Source organism: Cervus elaphus, chromosome 12 (assembly GCF_910594005.1).
Source record: "Cervus elaphus chromosome 12, mCerEla1.1, whole genome shotgun sequence".
NCBI lineage: Eukaryota > Metazoa > Chordata > Mammalia > Artiodactyla > Cervidae > Cervus > Cervus elaphus.
In genome coordinates, this window is record NC_057826.1 from 24,900,823 (window position 1) to 24,919,408 (window position 18,586).

At 44.1% G+C, this 18,586-nt stretch overlaps 1 long non-coding RNA gene across 1 annotated transcript; it reads right to left on the reverse strand.

Annotated features, from left to right (window-relative positions):
• Positions 1 to 5,478: 5,478 nt before the first annotated feature.
• LOC122705572 lies at positions 5,479 to 12,726 on the reverse strand. Its single transcript, XR_006344140.1, has 3 exons — positions 12,706 to 12,726; positions 12,078 to 12,134; positions 5,479 to 5,678 (listed from the first exon to the last, which is right to left on the reverse strand). It is a non-coding gene; the product is annotated as an uncharacterized LOC122705572 (long non-coding RNA).
• Positions 12,727 to 18,586: the final 5,860 nt, after the last annotated feature.

The window sequence follows — 18,586 nt, forward strand, 5'->3', positions numbered from 1 at the left end:
ACCTTCGTGTACCATTCCACGTTCGGGTCCTATGCCTCAAAAACTAACAGTGCCTCCTCAAAGAAGAGCCCCTTGCCATTTCCTATTCCGCTTGTAGGGGATGAACCCATGTGACAGTGACACCAGATATGTGAACTAACTTATGTGATTAAACATGGGAACACACGTGTTTGCCTCTTTTTGCAAAAGTTCACAAGTTGAAGGTTCCTGTGTAGGGGGCTTACTGTAATTAATAGCAATTTAACATTTTTCCATTTTATTTTATTTGCTTTTTTGGCTGTGCCATGTGGCTTGGGGCATCTTAGTTCCCTGATTAGGGTCCAGGTATCATTGCCCCAGGCCCACAGCTGTGAAAGTGCAGAGTCTTAACCACTGGACAGCCAGGGAACTCCCATATTTGTATAGTTTTAAATTAACTCCCCCCTAAATACTTCTTAACTATGAAATAACTAGTCTGTAATTTTCAAAAGCATCACAGTCATGTAAGTCAAAGAGACTAAGGAATCTTGACTGAAGGAGACTGAAGATATAACTGAGACAACTATCAAACTTGAATGGTACCTAAGTTATTGCATAGTAATATACTGATGTTAAGTTAATTTCCATAACTGTATGTGGATTTGTAGGTTATTTTGTAGGAAATATGCATTAAAATTGGGGGTTGAAAAGGCATCAAATCAACAAGTTCCTTTCAATGTTTCCCTGATGGCTCAGACAGTAAAGAATCTGCCTGCAGTGCAGGAGACCCAGGTTCAATCCCTGAATTGGGAAGATCCCCTGGAGGAGGACATGGCAACCCACTCCAGTATTCTTGCCTGGAGAATCCCCATGGACAGAGGAGCCTGGCAGGCTACAGTCCATGGGGTCACAAAAAGTCAGACACTTTCACAAAGAGCAACTTCACTTTGTTTCTTTTCAATGGTTCAAGTAAAAAAACTTTTGTACATTGTACTTGCATCTTTTCTGAAAGTAATTGTTTCAAAACATGCAGTGGTCAGGATGATTGAACAGGCCAATGTATAAAAAGACCATGTGGGGAATTCCCTGGTGGTCCAGCTTTCACAGCTGAGAGCCCAGGTTCAATCCCTGGTCAGGGAACTAAGACCCCAAAAACCGTGTGGAACAGCCCCCCAAAAATGGACTTAAAGCCTTTTTAATGAGGGGAGCACTAGTTAACACCTTTTTATTTCACCACAGGATAACGTTAAGAAGAAGAAAACTACCATCAATTATTACTATCATTTCATAAATAATTATTTCTGAGAGGGATATCTTACTTTGGCAGGGACACAGTCTCAAACCTTTAAAGTTTAATATGTTTGCCTCTAAGTAAAACTCAGCACATTGTCCTTATTCTTGTAATTTTGCTATTGCACCAACGTTGAAAACATCTTCATGAACTAGGCCATGTGGTGAGATTTGAAACCCAGTTTTTCCCTTCCATCTGCCCATTCACCACTGCACTGTTCCATACGGTCACTAGCCACATGCGGCTATTAAGCACTTGGAATGTGGTTAATCCATTTGATTTTTTAATTTTTTTAATTTATTGTTTAATTGAAGGATAATTGCTTTACAGAATTTTGTTGTTTCTAGTCAAACATCAACATGAATCAGCCATAAGTATGTAATCCATTTTAAAATGTGCTATCAGTGAAAAATACACACTAGATTTCAAGAATGTAGTCTGAAAAAATAGATCTCTCCTGAATTATTTTTATATTTTTTCATGTTGATATAATAGTATTTTCAACATACTGAATTAAACATATTATTATAATTAATTTCACCTTTTTTATTGTTGTTGTTGTTGTTTGTTTTACTTTTTAAATATGACTACTAGAAATTTTTAAATTACATGGGTGGCTCATTTATATTCCCTGAACAGCACTGCTCTAAGATCAATCCTGTCTTTCCCAAATCAGTCTGTAGGCTTTTTTTTTTTTTCAGTCTGTAGGCTTTTATGCCAGGTTGGAAGATGAAGAGAAATGGGATTGGAGACGTGGGAGGAAAGGGAAGTGGAGGATGAATAGAGGAATAAGCATGTGGCCTGGGTCCAAGGGACAATATGAGGGGTTCAGTAAGCCTGCCTAATGCAGATTAAGGAGAGAAAAGGGAGTTTAATAAATGTCTCTGGACAATGAATTAGATTCCCTTTAATGTACTTTTAGAGGATGAGATAGTTAGATACCATCACCGACTCAATGGACTTGAGTTTGGGCAAACTCCGGGAGATAGTAAAGGACAGGGAAATCTGGTATGCTGCAGTCCATGGGGTCACAAAGACTTAGCATGACTTAACAACTGAACAACAACAACAAACAGTCAAGGACCTTGCTGGTAGACTGTCCGATACATCTGAAAGAGAAAGCCAGTGTACTTTATCTGGAAATGATACCCTCCAAGAGGAATATGACCTCAAAGGATAGAAGACCCTGAAAAAATTCTTTCCAAAGAGATTAGAACAGAGTGGGGGAGAAAAGATTAACGTGAAGTTGATCACTCTGAACCTCAAAAGGTACACACTGTGCCTGGGAACAGAGCCAAAGCAGGAGGGATAGGTGTGGACGCAAACCCTCAGGTGCAAGCCTGGGATCAAAGAGAAGCCATGTGTGGCCCAGGAAGGATGTGACATTGAAGGAAATGAAATCAATGGGGTCGTTAATGATACAGACGTACCTAGATTTCAAGAGGGACTTGGACCTATTAGGAGGGTCACTCCAGATGCCTTTTGGGCAAGATTACAGACTGAAATATGGGCAGTCCTGTAACACTCTGTTGGGAAAGGCATAAACCTAGGTGAGCCTGTCTGGGCCAAGTGGACAAAGGCAGGTCAGTGGAGCTTCTCTCCCTTCAAATGAATACCTGCAAGTGCTTAGTGGGCTGGGGGCAGGATGCTGTCAGCTGGGGTCCGCTCCCTTGAGGCAAGAGAATGCTAAGGAGGATGAGAGTGCCTTGCACTAGTATGAGCTCTTCACTTTTCAAAATGGTTTCATGTCTCATTTTGCACCCATTTCAAACTCATCAGGTTGGGAGGGTAGTTGCTGTTTTCATCACCATGTATAAACATGGAGACTGAGCACAGTATGTTTGTGGCTGGTCTAGAATCAACTTGCTTAAAATGGTGCTTTCTCCTGGAACCTGCATCAGAACCACCTGAGGAGTGTATTTTACATGACCCACCTCAGATGTTCTTAATCAGAGGACCTCTGGGGCCAGAGTCCAGAAATCTGTGTTTTTATTTTGAATTCCAGGTAATTCTTTTGCATATGAACAATTAAGCCTGGCATACCATCCTCAAATCTGAAACATTTTATTATCTCTTGAGCTCTTAGCTGAATTCTGAACTCATCTTTTTCCCATATTCTTTTTCTCAAATACTCTCTTTTTGAATTGGAAACACAGAGAGTTCCTTAGAAGACAGGGTGGTGTGGTTATAAAGAGTGATCAAATGTTGATAGGGACTATTTGAAGCTCCTGAACACTTGTTAAACAATCATAATTAAATTGCAGGTTGTAAAACGTGGCAAAACCTGGGAAGCCGCTTTCTCTTCAGTGGTTAAAGCAACGTGCGACCCAACTCGCTGATCAAGTGTTCCAGGACTCGAAAGAATTGACAAAGGGCTTTAGAGTCATCACAACTGGCAAAACATAGCTCCACTGGCAGGCTGGAGTGCTGTTGAAACAAGATATGTTGCAGCAAGTTCTGGAGCAAAATAAAGCAAGCACTTTCTAACAGCTGTTGAAGTTTACAAAGTAGGGTTAAGGCAGGGGCAGAGATCTACCACAAAATCCAAAGCAATTTAGGAAATACCCAGGACCAACAGAGAATGGATTCTTAGGAAGAAGGGAGTAGGATTTAGAATCTACTTTTTTTGGTAAAATGTTGTTAAGTTTATATAAGTGGATCACTAACAGTAGTGTTCTTACTTCTTTAGTAATTCCTTAACATTTGTAGAGCTCCTTATGGCTTAAAATCCTTCATGCAATCACTCTCATGGGATCCTATAGTACCTTAAAATTACAAAGCCCTGTCACCAGACTTCATTACTTATAATCTTTATCACTGATCTGCAATGTTCATCATATCCATTTTGCAAGTTAGAAAAGTTAGGCTCATATAATTAAGGGATCTGCTTAAGATCACCCAACTTATGGGGAAAAGCTGGAACTCAACTTCAGGGCTTTCAAATTTCCATAAGTGCCTCCTTATTGTTGATTTCTGCAAATAAAGAAAATGTAGCTCAGGCTATCATAACATTTGAAGGCCATCAATCAACTTTCCATTTGACAAAAGAGAAAACCGAGACTCTTAAGAGTTGAGACTTGGCCCCAGGTCACATGGTTATCAACAGAGCTCAGATACTGGATCACCATCACCATCATCCAGTTCAGAGTTGATTCTACTTTGTCTTGCTTCCTCTTGTAGTTTGTTGGTAGCTAGATATAAATCACACATGTTAATTTGGAAACTTGGAATAAATATCTTTAATCAGAAGTGTGTGAGGGGCTTCCTTGTTGACTCAGATGGTAAAGAATCTGCCTGCAATGCAGGAGACCTGGGTTCAATCCCTGGGTCAGGGAAGATCCCCCGGGAGAGGGCATGGCAACCCACTCCAGTATTCTTGCCTGGAGAATTCCATGGACAGAGGAGCCTGGCGAGCTATAGTCCGAGGGATTGCAAAGAGTTGAACATGACTGACACTTTCGTGACATGACTGAAAGGGACTAACACTTTGACTTTCTGAAATATAGGAGCCTAACAGATTAAATGGATTTAAAAGGGTATCTTGAACCTTTCCCATTTAGTGACTTTAAAAGCTTGGAGCTTTCAGCTTCTCATACACCTTGATATTATTATAATCAATATACTTGCCACAGTAAGAAATGTAGAAATACTTACTTTGAATAGTGTCCAGATTTTTCTTGCACATGGCTGTAAGCTCCAGAAAATGGCAACCCTGAAGGAGTAGCTTTATGATAGACTTCAGTAAAAGGGAGAAAATGACGGGAAAGAAAATTAGATTTAAAACATGTTTTCTAAAGTCACCAGTAGTTATAGGCTGCATGAAGGCTAGCTCCAAGACAAAAGATAAAAGCGAGTGTACCTTGCAGCGTTGTGAACAGATATTTATTCACCCATGTTCATAGCAGCATTATTCACAATAGCCAAAAGATGAAAGCAACCACGTGTCCATGTGGTATGGACAAGCAAAAATGCGGCATATCCATACAATGGAATGATATGCAGTCTTTAAAAGGAAGGAAATTTTGACACATGTTACAACATGGGTGAACCTTGATGCCATCACGCTAAGTGAAATAAGGCAATCACAAAAGGACAAGCATTGTAAGGTTCTGCTTATATGAGGTTCTTAGTAAAATTCATAGAAAGTAGAATGTGGTTGCTAGGGGCTCGAGGAAAGAAAGAAAAAGAAGTTAGTGTTTAATAGGTTCAGAGTTTCAAAAAATGAGTATGCCTTGTGTTTTGACTTCCTCCCTCGTTCCCTAGGGGCAGTAGAATTTTACATCTTTGGGACAGCCCAGGCACCCTAGTTCAAGCTCTAGATTTTTTCATTCTTTCCACTGAAAGCCGTACTGCGAGGAAACAATAAGACAAATCAAGAATGGGACATTTTATCAGACAGATGGCCTGGCCTCTTCAAAACTCAGTGCACCTAAAAAAGAAAGATGGGGAGATTTGTTGTTGCTTAGTTGCTAAGTTGTGTCCAACTCTTTCGCGACCCCATAGACTGTAGCTCCCCCAGGCTCCTCTGTCCACGGGATTTCCCAAGCAAGAATACTGGAGTGGGTTGCCATTTCCTTCTCCAGGGGATCTCCCTGACCTGGGGATCAAACCCACATCTCCTGCATTGCAGGCAGATTCTTTACCACTGTGCCACCAGGTAAGCCCATGGAGAGATTACTCTAGATTTAAAGAAAAGTAACCAAACACAATTCATGCATGTATTATTGGTTCCTAGCTGGAAAAAAGCAACTCTAAAAGACATTGGGTGAACAACAGAAAAAGTATGAGTTGTTGGCTCAATTCTAGAAAACATTTTAGAATCTTTGTCAATTGTTTTAGATGTAGTAATGGTATTGTGGTTATGTAGGAGAACCTGCTTACTTGGAGGAGCCATATGCTTAAGTATTTAGGAATTAAGTGTCATGATGCTTGCAACTTACAAATGACTAAGGGGACTTCCACCTGCCATTGAAGGGGACACGGGTTCAATCCCTGGTCTGGGAAGATCCCACATTCCATGGAGCAACTAAGCCTGCAACTAAGCAAAAACTACAGCCCATGCGCCCTAGAGCCCGTGCTCTGCAACAAGGGAAGCCACCACAATGAAAAGCCTATGCTCTGCAACTGGAGAGTAGCCCCCACTAGCCACAACTAGAGAAAGCCCACATGCAGTAATGAAGACCCACCACAGCCAAACAATAAAACAAAATATTAAAAAAACCATATGCACACGACAGCAAAATAACTGCAGAGAAATCATAAATAACAGCAAAAATAGCAACATCATAGATTACGAAATCATTGAATCTAACTGGTGTGTACAAAGATGTTCATTGTATTACTTTTTCAACATTTTTGCATACTTAATAATAAAGTCTTTAAAATTGAGTATTTGTGGATTAATAATTATTAAATCAGTAACTGATGCTTTCTATAGATAAAACCACCATCACCACGAGTCACTGTGTTATCAGGCACTTTGCTAAACTTTTACTCATACTATTTCATTTAATTCCCAAATACTCTATAAAGAGGGTACTTTCACTAGTCTTACTTTTACAGATGAGCAAACTGAGATGCAGAAATTAAGTAACTTCTGTAGGATTCTCAGCTAGTGGGTACAGAGTCCAGATCCACACAGTTGGCTGCAGACCGGGTCACCTCCTCAGAACTCCTGGAAGCACTAAAGATAATGTCAGGCTTTGGAGCAAGCCTATGGCAGAGATGTCTTGGAACTGGAAAGCCTTGTAAAGACCCTCAAACCATGGCTATTAAGGAGGCATTTTACCACCTAAGAGTAAGGTCTATTTAAATTGCAGAGACCCAAAGTAAAGGCCTCTGTTACCTGGATTCCAGTGGTAAAGCCAGGTATTTCCCAAGGAAACTCCAAGAGGGTATAACAAATATTATTTCATCTGTAGCCCCAGGAAGGCTGAGAACAAGTGTAAATAATTATTTCTAGTTGCAGCTCCACAGGCTTACCTGAGGCTGCTGACTCCTTGATCCACCTGGCTTTAAACAGCAAAAGCAGTAACTACAACAGTTAACATCTCTGTAACACTTTCAATGTGCTAGGCACTCTTCTAAGTGCCTTAAATACACTAACAAATCCCCACAACACCCCCATGGAGTAGGTATGTTCTTATCCCCATTTTAAGGAGGGGAAAACTGAAACACACAACATAAGTAAGAGCCAAGATTGCAGTGATTCCAACAAGAGTCTGCTTGTAGCTTCTATTAATCCAGATGGGACCCAAAAGCTGCCTAGGGCTCTTGGCAGCCCTGGGGAGAACTATGTGTCAGAGCTTGCCCCGACCCTGTGAGTTTAGTGAAGTCACTGCCAGCCCTCACGGTGGTGGCCCTGAAGGAGGCCGCTGCCCTCAGTGCCTTGCCAGACACTGTGTGAACCTATGTTCTGCTTTCCTCCTCTTTCTGAACTTGGCCTTGTTGCTCTTCATTTCATATAAAGCAGCAATAACTCCCAGGTGATCTGATATCCAAACTAATCACCCCACCTTGCTACCTCTCCAGGAGGTAGTGACCCAGCCCAAATAAACCACAGGAAATGAGCAAGCTTATCTTCAACAGAAAGAGGAGAGGCTTTCCTGGTCAGCGTCACCTGATACAGCCAACCACAAAGCCAGCCCCTGGACCTGACGGTAAGGTGAAGCACAGCTAGGCCTCCATAAGTCTCACATTCCCCACCCATTTTCTCCCACCTGCCCCTGGCTGACATTTAAGGTGGCAAATGAACACCCAATAGGAAGGTGCTGGCCTTACTTTGTCAACTTTCCCAAGAGAACATCTTAGGATCCCTTCGAGACAGCAGTATCCTACATGAAGGACTGGCTCTCTGGTGACAGAACTTCAGGCTTGGTAACTGAAGGAAACTTATTTTCCTTCTTTCCTTCTATAGTGGAAAAAGAGAAAAACAAATAAAACAACTTTTGTTCCTCTTCATTGGCTCTACAAATCAGCCAAGGTTTTGTGTTCAGTGGTCTCAGCTCCTGTTTTGTCTTGAGAGGATGACAGCAGTTGGCTTCTCTACAATTCAAAGGTCAAGCCCAAGAAGGAATTAAGCTGGAGGTGCTCCAGAGGATGGGGTGGGGATGGGTGGAAGGAAGCTGGGTCTCCGTGAAAAGACAGGGAGTTGAATTCTATGAGCCTGGGGGGACATTAACAGGGAGGCCTCCTCAGAAGGTGGAGATACTGCTCCTCTGTACAGGGATCTGGGGGCTGGAAGCTCTGGGGAAGCAGGTGGTGCCTGGCAGTCAAGCCTCCAAAGTGTCTACGTAGGAGGGTCTCAGTGGCAGCAATCTGGAGAGAGGAGAATGGTACTCTCAGCTGTTTATGTGGATGTAAACATGGAAACGAGCAAGGATTAATTATCTATAGCAAAGACTGGGGGACCCTGACCCAGATTATGGGAGGAGGGTCTAAAGTTTCCACAAAGCTCCTTCCACTCTCCCTGCATCCCAAACTTGGAACAAAACTATCAATTTGGGGACAGTCTCTAATCTATGACCTTGAAAACATGGTCAGGGCCCCTCCATGGCAAAGTAGACACGATGATTAGAAATCTTTTAGTCAGCTAGCTGCATCTCATAAGAAAAGAAGCAATATTAATAATGGTGGCTGTTTTATTGACTGGCTTCTCTGATGGCCCAGTGGTAAAGAACCTGCCTGCCAATGCAGGAGACACACGTTTGATCCCTGGGTTGGGAAGATACCCTGGAGAAGGAAATGGCTACCCACTCCAGTATTCTTGCCTGGGAAATCCCATGGACAGAGGAGCCTGATAGGCTACAGTCCATGGCGTCACAGAGTCCCAATTTAGCTACTGACATGCATGCACGCACGCGTTTTATTGACTGTCTCAAACCCTTGTCCTGCTTTCCTGTTCCCAAGTAGACCCCTGCATTCTAGTACTGCTCAGTGCATGGGAAGAGACAATTCCAATAATAATTGACACTGAGGACCCCACCAGCCAGGCCAAGAGGGGACTCAGCCTGATTTCAGTTGATTTGGAAAAATAAAGAGATGTGTGTTTTCTTGCTCCTTGATGAAGTGGAGCAAATTCACATCAGCTCTTTAGCTGACAGTGGGAGGGCAGTGGTGGAGGAGGGGAGTGGTTAGAGTGATCCTCAAATCACCAGGCAGCTGGAGAATCGACCAGGCTCTGCCCTCCTCCATTTGCCTTTAGTTGGCAAAAGACAAATTAGCCTGGCACCTTCTGAGCCAGAGTTTGCAATGCAGAGTCTGCAAGAATCTTTGCTCGGGGAGCTCCACTGTTCTTTATCTCAGCAGGTGTAATTTCCATCACATGATTGTCTTGGATCTGCTTTTCCCTGCTCCAGCCCAAGCTTGCCAACTCAGACAAGCATTGCTGAGAAATAAATAGTCCTTCCCCGTGTCAGCCCAGAAAGCACGGGGGGTGCCTTTATATAGAGTATAATGAGCCTTTCCTGACTTCTGGATTTAGAGAAGGCTTCTCTCTCTCTGCCCTGAGGCCTACAGCTGAACGTCTTCTTTGCAGGGAAAGCTAGGCCGACCCTGCAGCTTCCCCTGCCCTGTCTCAAGCTTTATAGGCTGCTCGCAGAGCAGTCAAATAAGGAAGACTTGGAGGAGAGGCAGAAAGCCCAGTCCAGGGCCTCCACAGGTACACAGCCACAACAGCTGACTGCCTTTGCAAATTCCAAAACAACCTTGCTGTCTCCAGCCCCAAGGGTCATTTCCCTTGTGCTTAATGTTACCTTGAGCAGGTAACTTCCGTTGTCTGGGAAACACAAACTAAGGAAATCATTAAAAGGAGACTCCCCAGCCCAAGTACCAAAGGTTCAGCCACTTGGCCCAGGAGGAGGAGACGGTAAGCCCTGTCCACGGAGGCTGCCTGCCTATTTGTACCTAAAAAGTTTGGAGGGTCCTGTGAAGCCAGTTCAGGGTCTGACCTTCCTCCTTCAGGCCACAGATGTTCCCTCTGGAGGTCTGTTCTGTCTGCACTGGCTTGGAAGAATCTGACAAGGACTAAAAGAACTTAGGATGGGTTCCTGGGACTCCTCAGGAGGGAGGTCAGGCCCTTGTGGAGACCCAATCTTGCACCTTCTCCAAGTTCTCTTAGAAGTGTTTTAGTTTGATAGGCTCTTATATGAACATCATCAAGGGAAAAAAACTTCTGAAACTCTCAACACCCTTATTAACCAGCCTGTTCTTCCACCTGTCCTTGTCCAGGGGCCTTCACACTTTGTATAGAGTTTTTCTCAACATAGGTAACTGTTCCCACTTTCTGCATCTGCTGCATCTCAGCCCTCCACTTTGTGAGTCATTTCGAGTGTTCGTTTAAAGTTCAGCTTTCAGGGCCCCTTATGGGTGAGACTTGACTCTGTACTTCTGAGGGGGGGGCACAGGATTCTGCTCCCCTCCCCTGATACAAGACTTAACACTTAATGATAACATATTTCTTATAAACTTGCTACAGGGTGATATAAACAAGATGAAAGAAAAGGAAGTCATTTTCTTCAGTGCTTGTTAAGAGACCTAGTAGCCACTCCCACCCCGAGCCATCTCTGATCAGCGCTGGATCTTCTTTCTCCATTTGCCCCTCAGGATCCACTCTGCAGCCTTCTCCACCTGCCCGTTGTCCCCAGATACTGACTCCAGGGACTGCATCTGTGGGCTCCCTTGGCTCTGTAGCCTCTGGGAGGGTTGGCCTATGAGGTTGGCATATTTATTTCCCTGGTTCCTTCCTGCTATGCATCTCTCTCCACCTACTTTCTTTCTCAGTTCCCTTAAGCGGATCAGGGCCTCTTTACTTTTTCAATTTGTAATATGAAAAGGTGGTGACGGTTCCTGCACTTGCCAGCCCAGGAGCGGTGTATCATCCCCTTGTCCTTATCTAAGACCAGCCTATCTTTTGCAAATAAAGTCTTTTATTACAATCTTCTCTAATGACTCAATATAAGGTTTTTATTGGGGAGGAGGAGGGATTCAGGTCCCTGACTGATGCAACCTTTAAAACATTTTGCTTTTATTAATATTCCTAAGTTGAAAAGACCCTGATGCTGGGAAGGATTGAAGGCAGGAGGAGAAAGGGATGACAGAAGATGAGATGGCTGGATGGCATCACCGACTCAATGGACATGAGTTTGAGTAAACTCCGGGAGTTGGTGATGGACAGGGAGGCCTGGCGTGCTGCGATTCATGGGGTTGCAAAGAGTCGGACACGACTGAGCAACTGAACTGAACTGAACTGAAGTTAAGAGAGGGAGTTTTATAACTTGATTTTTCCCTTTGTCAAATTTCTGCAAATGGGGTTTGAGTTTTTCCTTGGAAAAAATTTTTTCCTGATAAAGCTAGTGTTTTTTTTTTTTTTAACATTTTTAAATATAGAAAATAACTTTGGGTATATTGTGAGAAATAAGATCCTTACTATAGTTGCTTTAAAGAGATTATTTTGGATAAATAGGGAAAAAATTCTTATAAATTCTGCATATTGAATAAGCACTGCCAGGTGGTTCTGATGCATGCTGCTTTAAGAAGCACTGAGTAAGTGGGCTCTTTAAGTTCCTCCCAAGGCAGCCCTCTTAAGATGTCAGCAGCCCTGCCAAAGTGCCAGGATGTCCCTAATAAGTGCCTAATGTCCCCATTAGAGCTCTTATCAATGAATTTGAACTAAAACAATTTTATATACAAGAACGGCCTATATATGAATTTTGGTGAATCTGTCCTCAGTGCTTGTTTTTGAAGTCCAGGAAAGCTGTGCATATGATTTTTTTGTTTAATTTAAACTCAAGGCTTTCCCTTTCTTCATGTTCCCAATTTTTAAACTTACCTTTTTGTCTCCCAAGCTCAAAGCAGCTTTTCTGTGAAGCTCTTGATCCTTGTGCACCTGGAATGAGAACATCACAAGAGGCACAGCTTTGGCAGATGGATCTGTGCCAAACAGAAGCCTAAGCCTGCACTCAGTCCTACATCTTCTCTCCTAGCACGAGTGCCTGACTCAACCTCAGATGTAGGAGAAGGTTCTGGGATGTCATCTTGCCCCAGCCTACCTCCCTCAACTTCAGCCCTACCTGCTTATCCTTTCCCTGACCTAACTGATTCCCAAATCCAGTCCCTTCAAAGATATTCAATAGGAGATTGATTATAAACAGAATAGGCTCATTACTGCTCTGAGCTGCTCATTGGAAACCATTGCTGAATATTGCTAGGTACTAAGCTTTGTTTCCGTGATGCACTCTCACCTCCAGGAAGGGTCTTACACGGCTTAGGCGAGGACAAGTTCCAGCACATGAGAACTGTAAGAAAATCTGGAACAGAGGCCAAAAGTGACCCAGAAATCAAATCTCCCTTACCTTGATATGTGCCCCACTCTCCTCAACAACTTCAGACTGGCCACTTCTTGACAGCTTGCCTTAGACTTGCCTTTGATTTTCTGACACTTGTCTGCATGGACTTACACCATCTCTGCTTGAGGTTCCAATTGCTGGTTGTCAGGCTGCCCCGGCTTCTGTCCTCTAAGCTCCCTCTGTGAACTCCGAGCAGCAAGCTGCTCCCTTGCTGACTCCATCCTGGCCTGACCCTTTCTCTGATGAAAGGCAGGTCCCACCTGATTGTCAGTTTCATCTGACACAGAATAATGAACAACCAGAGCCACTTACTTCCCAGCAAGCAGGAGCAGTCATCATCAAAAGCTTCCAGGCAGATGATGATATAATCAGAGCCTTGTTTAGGGAATATATATATATATTTTAAAACTGGCCACAGTGAAATATAGACTTGCCCCTAAGGTCTGTGCAGCCCAGGGCTTAAGTACAAATGGAAACCCACATGCCACATGTCTAGAAGTTATAAATCAAACCAACAAACTATTAAATAAAATATGTTCCATCCCCCTGTACTGACAAATAAACCTTTATAACAAAGTTGACTGCCAGGTTCAAATACAGTGTTCTTGAATTTCTCAGAGTTCCATACTGGGTCAAGGTAGAATGAAGGAAAGTTGGCCCTGGCCCCAGGCCACCCTCACTTCTCAGGTCAGTCTCCATCCCACATGACCCGGAGCGTTGAGCACATTCAGTGGGCATGTCCAAGCTCTATTCACATTCCTGCTCCCACCTTACCACACCTCTCTGCAACAGACAACTGCCCCATGAGCACTTTGTAAGCCTAGGAGTAAATATAGCAACAATGTGATCTGCCCTTAGGAGAATGCTTCTAGAAGAAGTCTGACCCAGGCCCAGGAAATGGGCTCTAGAAAGGGAATAGGGGCTTTGGGTGGGAATATTCACTGGCCCTGTGGATTCCTTTCCTCCTGGAGAATTGCAGCCAAAGTGGACCAGAGGGGGACCCTGTAAAAGAACGATTCCCAACCTTTTTGGCACCAGTAACTGGTTTTGTAGAAGGCAATTTTTTCCGTGAACCATGGCAAGGGGATGGTTTTGGGATGATTTAAGCACATTACATCTATTGTATACTTCATTTGTATTATTGTTACATCAGCTCCCCCTCAGATCATCAAGCCCTAGATCCCAGAGGCTGGGGACCCTGCTTTAAAATGTGGGACCCAATGCAGAGGGCAGACCGGTGAAATAAGACAGCTTGGATGAAAGATACAACCAAGAGTAGGGAAATTACTAAAGAGGTCATGAAGGCCTCAGGTAAGATGGTGGCCCAGAAACAGACGGCAAAGGTAGAGAGATATCTAGAAACAGGATGTAAGCAGAGCTGTAGAGAGGAAGGGACCAGCTCCTCAGCTACTGCCTGTCTTCCCAGACACCTACTAGGTTCTGGGTTCAGCCCCTTCTGAGACTCACCCTCACTTCCCCCTGGGCTCTGTAGACACCTTATAATGGAAACCCTCCTTTTGGCTAAACTAATTACTGTTACTTGAAAATAAAACTCTCAACTAAAATACTACCAAAGGACACTGAAATTTTCCCAGAAAAAGGGAGAGTAGAGAAAGAAAAGGACTAAAGACAGAAGCTTGGGGGAGTTATAACCTGAGGATGCAGGGGGATAAAAGGGACAGGACCAGAGGAAGAGCTGTTGCAGAAGCAGGAGGAGAGTTTGATCACTAACAGAGCATTGAAGAGAGGGGCTGATCAGTTGGAAGACGTGGGCTGAGGAAAGGCCACTGGATTTGGTGACTTAGAGATCATTGGTACCCTTTAAGAAGGCACAACTCGAGACAAACTTTGGCAAATGGACACCCCACGCTGTGCTGGGAAGGTTGTTGGAGCCGCAGCTGTTCACACATGAGTGACGCCTTCCTCTCTCCCTGTGTTGGCAGTGAGACTGCCTGTCCTTGCCTGCTTCCACTGAGCATGCTGGGGAACACTGGCACCCCTGGGGCCACGGCTGGCTTGAAATGTATCAGAGAACAGAGAGTGAGGGGCCCCGATCCCAAATGGGGCATCTTAAGGGCAGAGTCACTGGAAAGAAATAAAGAAACAAAGAACCACCAGGTTTATAGGGATCCCCCATCTTCATCTAAAACTCTTGGAATTCTCTCTTCCTCTGTCTCAACAATTCAGGGGGAACAACAAACAAGTAAAAATAACTTTTTTATTTAAGGAAGCACATTCCCGGCTCCCTGTTAATACATCTGATGACAGGAGAACCAGGCTGTGAAGGCTGCAGAGAGTTTTCCAGGGAGAAAGGGGGAGGCAGGACATCGTGCCCAGCTTGTCCCCGGTGACCGGGGAGAGTCACAGAAGAGAGAACTTCTGAGGGTGAGGATGAGCCTCAAGACAGACCAAGCGCCCAGATTGGCTTGCTCTCCTTTGAGCTCCCGACCCTGGCCCCGTCCCACTCCTCTCACCTCAGCCCTCAGCCACATGTCCACCCTGAGTGACCTCCAGGACCGGCGACCCCTCCACACCTCCTGCAATGGGTGAAGGGAGGACAGAGTTCAACACCAGTCCTCCCTCTGAAATTTATGCAAAAGGACCACAGTCGGCATCCCTCCCCTCCGGATGCAGCAGTATGTGCTCTCAGCACCTCCAGACAAGCCCTGCTCTCCTGCTCCGCAGAGAAAGGGAAAACAGCTGCCCATTGGAGAGCCCTGAGCTTTTCCCACTGATTGATTTCTCCCCTTTCTTGATTCAAATGTCTGCAGGCCCTGGGTGTTCAGAGCCACCTCTTAAGTTTCTTTGTGGGGCTATTCCTTGAAGTCTTTTTCACCTGCTCAGGAGACAGAACTTTCTGAACCATGGGCTCAGTTTGCTTTCCTCCTCTGAAGGCTAGGAGGAAGTTTACTAAGCCACACCGTATTTTCACATATTGACCTCCTTGATTGCCTGTGGGACAAGTACTACTGTTATCACCACAAAAGAGAAACAGATGTTCTGAAAGGCCCAGAGACTTGGACTGCTGAGATCATAAATGCTGGAGCTCAGGACTGAACTCCTGCCTCTGACTCTAAAATCTGTGACTGGCTGATTGAACCTCAGCCTGGGGCGCTGGCTCGGGGCAGGAGTGTGCTGTGGGAGGCAGAAATCTTAAAGCCCCTGTCTTACCCTGTTTCCAGGGAACCCAGACTTTAGAAGCAGAAGAATACAGAGTTCAAAGAGAAAGAGGAAAGAAGATATTCGGATCCTTAGGGCAATGACTTTAAACTACTTTGACCATTAGTGAAGGGAAAATGAAAGTTGCTCAGTCGTATCCAACTCTGCAACTCCACGGACTATACAGTCCATGGAATTCTCCATACCGGAGTGGGTAGCCTTTCCCTTCTCCAGGGAATCTTCCCAACCCAGGGATCGAACCCAGGCCTTCCACATTGCAGTCAGATTCTTTACCAGCTAAGCCACAAGGGAAGCCCAAGTGTACTGGAGTGGTAGCTTATCCCTTCTCTAGGGGATCTTCCCGACCCAGGAATCGAACCTGCATTGCAGGTGGATTCTTTACCAACTGAACTATGAGGGAAGTGCTGAGCATTACCCGTAGTGAAAAACATATTATATAATCTTGACCCAGGACATCACATAGATATCCATATAAACCAAAAGTGTAACCAAGAGTGACGCACTCTGATATATTTTGTTCTAATCTATTGATATTATATTCTTTTTTCACTTTAAAATGGTTTTGACCCACAAAATTGATTACCCACAAAAGGACCTTGACCTGCAGTTTGAAAAATGCTGCTTTAAAGCATACACACATTCAAAGACAAGCTCTCATTCTACTTTTGAATAAAGAGCCAACTGGGACAGTGCTCAACATATAATACGTGTTTAAGAAATATTTGTTGAAATTCTAGACTTTTAAGGAACCAATAATCCACCAGGTAAACAATTTGTTCTGTAAATGCCTGTTTGCTGTATGTGGAAAAGATAATCCTAATTCCAAATTTCAACAAGCAAATCATTTACAAACACAAAACTCTAAGTTGATTTCTGTTGTGAATCTAGATTTGAAACTCTAAATAAAACACTAGCAGACAGATCGTTTGACAAGCATGAGTTGTGTCCGTTCTATACTGTGCACTGAGATGCAGAAACCAGTCAGACCCAGGCCCTGCCCTCATGGGTGCAGGGTGTGGTGGGAGGCTGGGTGGCAAAGCCAGCGTGAGAACGCTGTGTGCTGCAGGGGAATGAAGGGCCCCGAGGGAGACAAGGTTGGTTTCCTCAGAGCCAACACTGAGCCTGTGCTAGAAACATGTGTGGTCGGATATGTAGAAGAAGAGCTGTAACAGGCAAAGGGAATAAGAGCACGTGCAGAGTTGTGGCAATCAGTAAACTGTCCGCCTACAGCCAACCTACATGTTTCTTGTTGGCAGTGTCCTACTTACTTTTGGGGGGCAGAGGAGTTTCCACTGGTGCTCTATAGAATTCAGGAGAAAATCCTGAATAACGTGAGCCAGTTACGATGGTCAGTCTTTGTGCCTGTTATTGGTTTGGGAATGGGCATAAAACTCAGGTTTGGCTAATGAGATTCAAGGGCGTATCTTCTGAAAGGGAACTTCAGGAAACGCTTCCTTGTTCTTAAAAAGAGACTCGTGGTAAGAAACAGCCGTCATCTTCTACTGGACGCTGCACGGTCTCTGTGGGATGCCTGACTGTAACGCAGCCGTGTTATGACCATGAAGTATTCTAACTGGAGAGTGGCAGTCAGAAAGATGGAACTACCCAGGTGGCACTAGTGGTAAAGAACGCACCTGCCAATACAGGAGATGTAAGAAATGTGGGTCCTTGGTCCGGAAGAGCCCCTGGAGGAGGAAATGGCAACCTGCACCAGTATTCTTGCCTAGAAAATTCCATGGATAGAGGAGCCTTGCAGGCTACAGTCCATGGGCTACAAAGAGTCAGACATGACTGCGCGACTGAGCACAGAATCAGTAAGATAGAAAGACCAGGGACCTTGGTGACCTTGGTGAGTAGCTGAACTAACCAATGCTAAACCTACACGGCGTCATGTAAGATAAAAGATTTTCCTATTCTAAAAGCCAGTTGAGTCAGGGTTCTATGTTACTTGCAGTCAAGTTGAACCTAAACTGATGCAAAAGCAAAGCCTTTTGCTTTTTCCATAGCAAAACCTATGGAGATATAAAAGGCATGTTCTGGGTTCTGCAAGGCAGGATTTGGGACACAAAGGCCAGATCATACTATGCAACAAACTTCAGCTTCAAAATGAAACACAAATGACTGTTAAACATATGAAAAACATAACCTCACTTTTAAAGAGAATGTCCTTTAAAACTCCAATGAGATGCCATTTTTCATCTCCCTACTGACAATGATCAAAAAGCTTGATAATATCCAAAATCGCCAAGGGGAAACCAGCATACCCATTTGTTGCTCATTCTAAATGCTATAATTCTATAGAAGGCAATCTGGCTATAACTTTCAAAACTAAAAATGCACTTGACCCAACAACTCTACTGATAGGCATTCATCCTATAGATACACTTCCATGTGAGCAAAAGGACATGCATATGATACTAGTTACAGCATTATTTGTAAATGCAAATTGTCTGAACACTAGCCACCTGACCCAGAAGTAGGAAACCAATTAATAAAGCACATTACATTCATTCTGAATTATATGCAGCCATTAACAAGAAGGAAATAATTGTATACATACTGACATTGCTGCTGCTGCTAAGTCACTTCAGTTGTGTCCAACTCTGTGCGACCCCATAGACAGCAGCCCACCAGGCTCCCCTGTCCCTGGGATTCTCCAGGCAAGAACACTGGAGTGGGTTGCCATTTCCTTCTCCAATGCAAGAAAGTGAAAAGTGAAAGTGAAGTCGCTCAGTCATTTCCGACTCTTCGCGACCCCACGGACTGCAGCCTACCAGGCTCCTCTGTCCATGGGATTTTCCAGGCAAGAGTA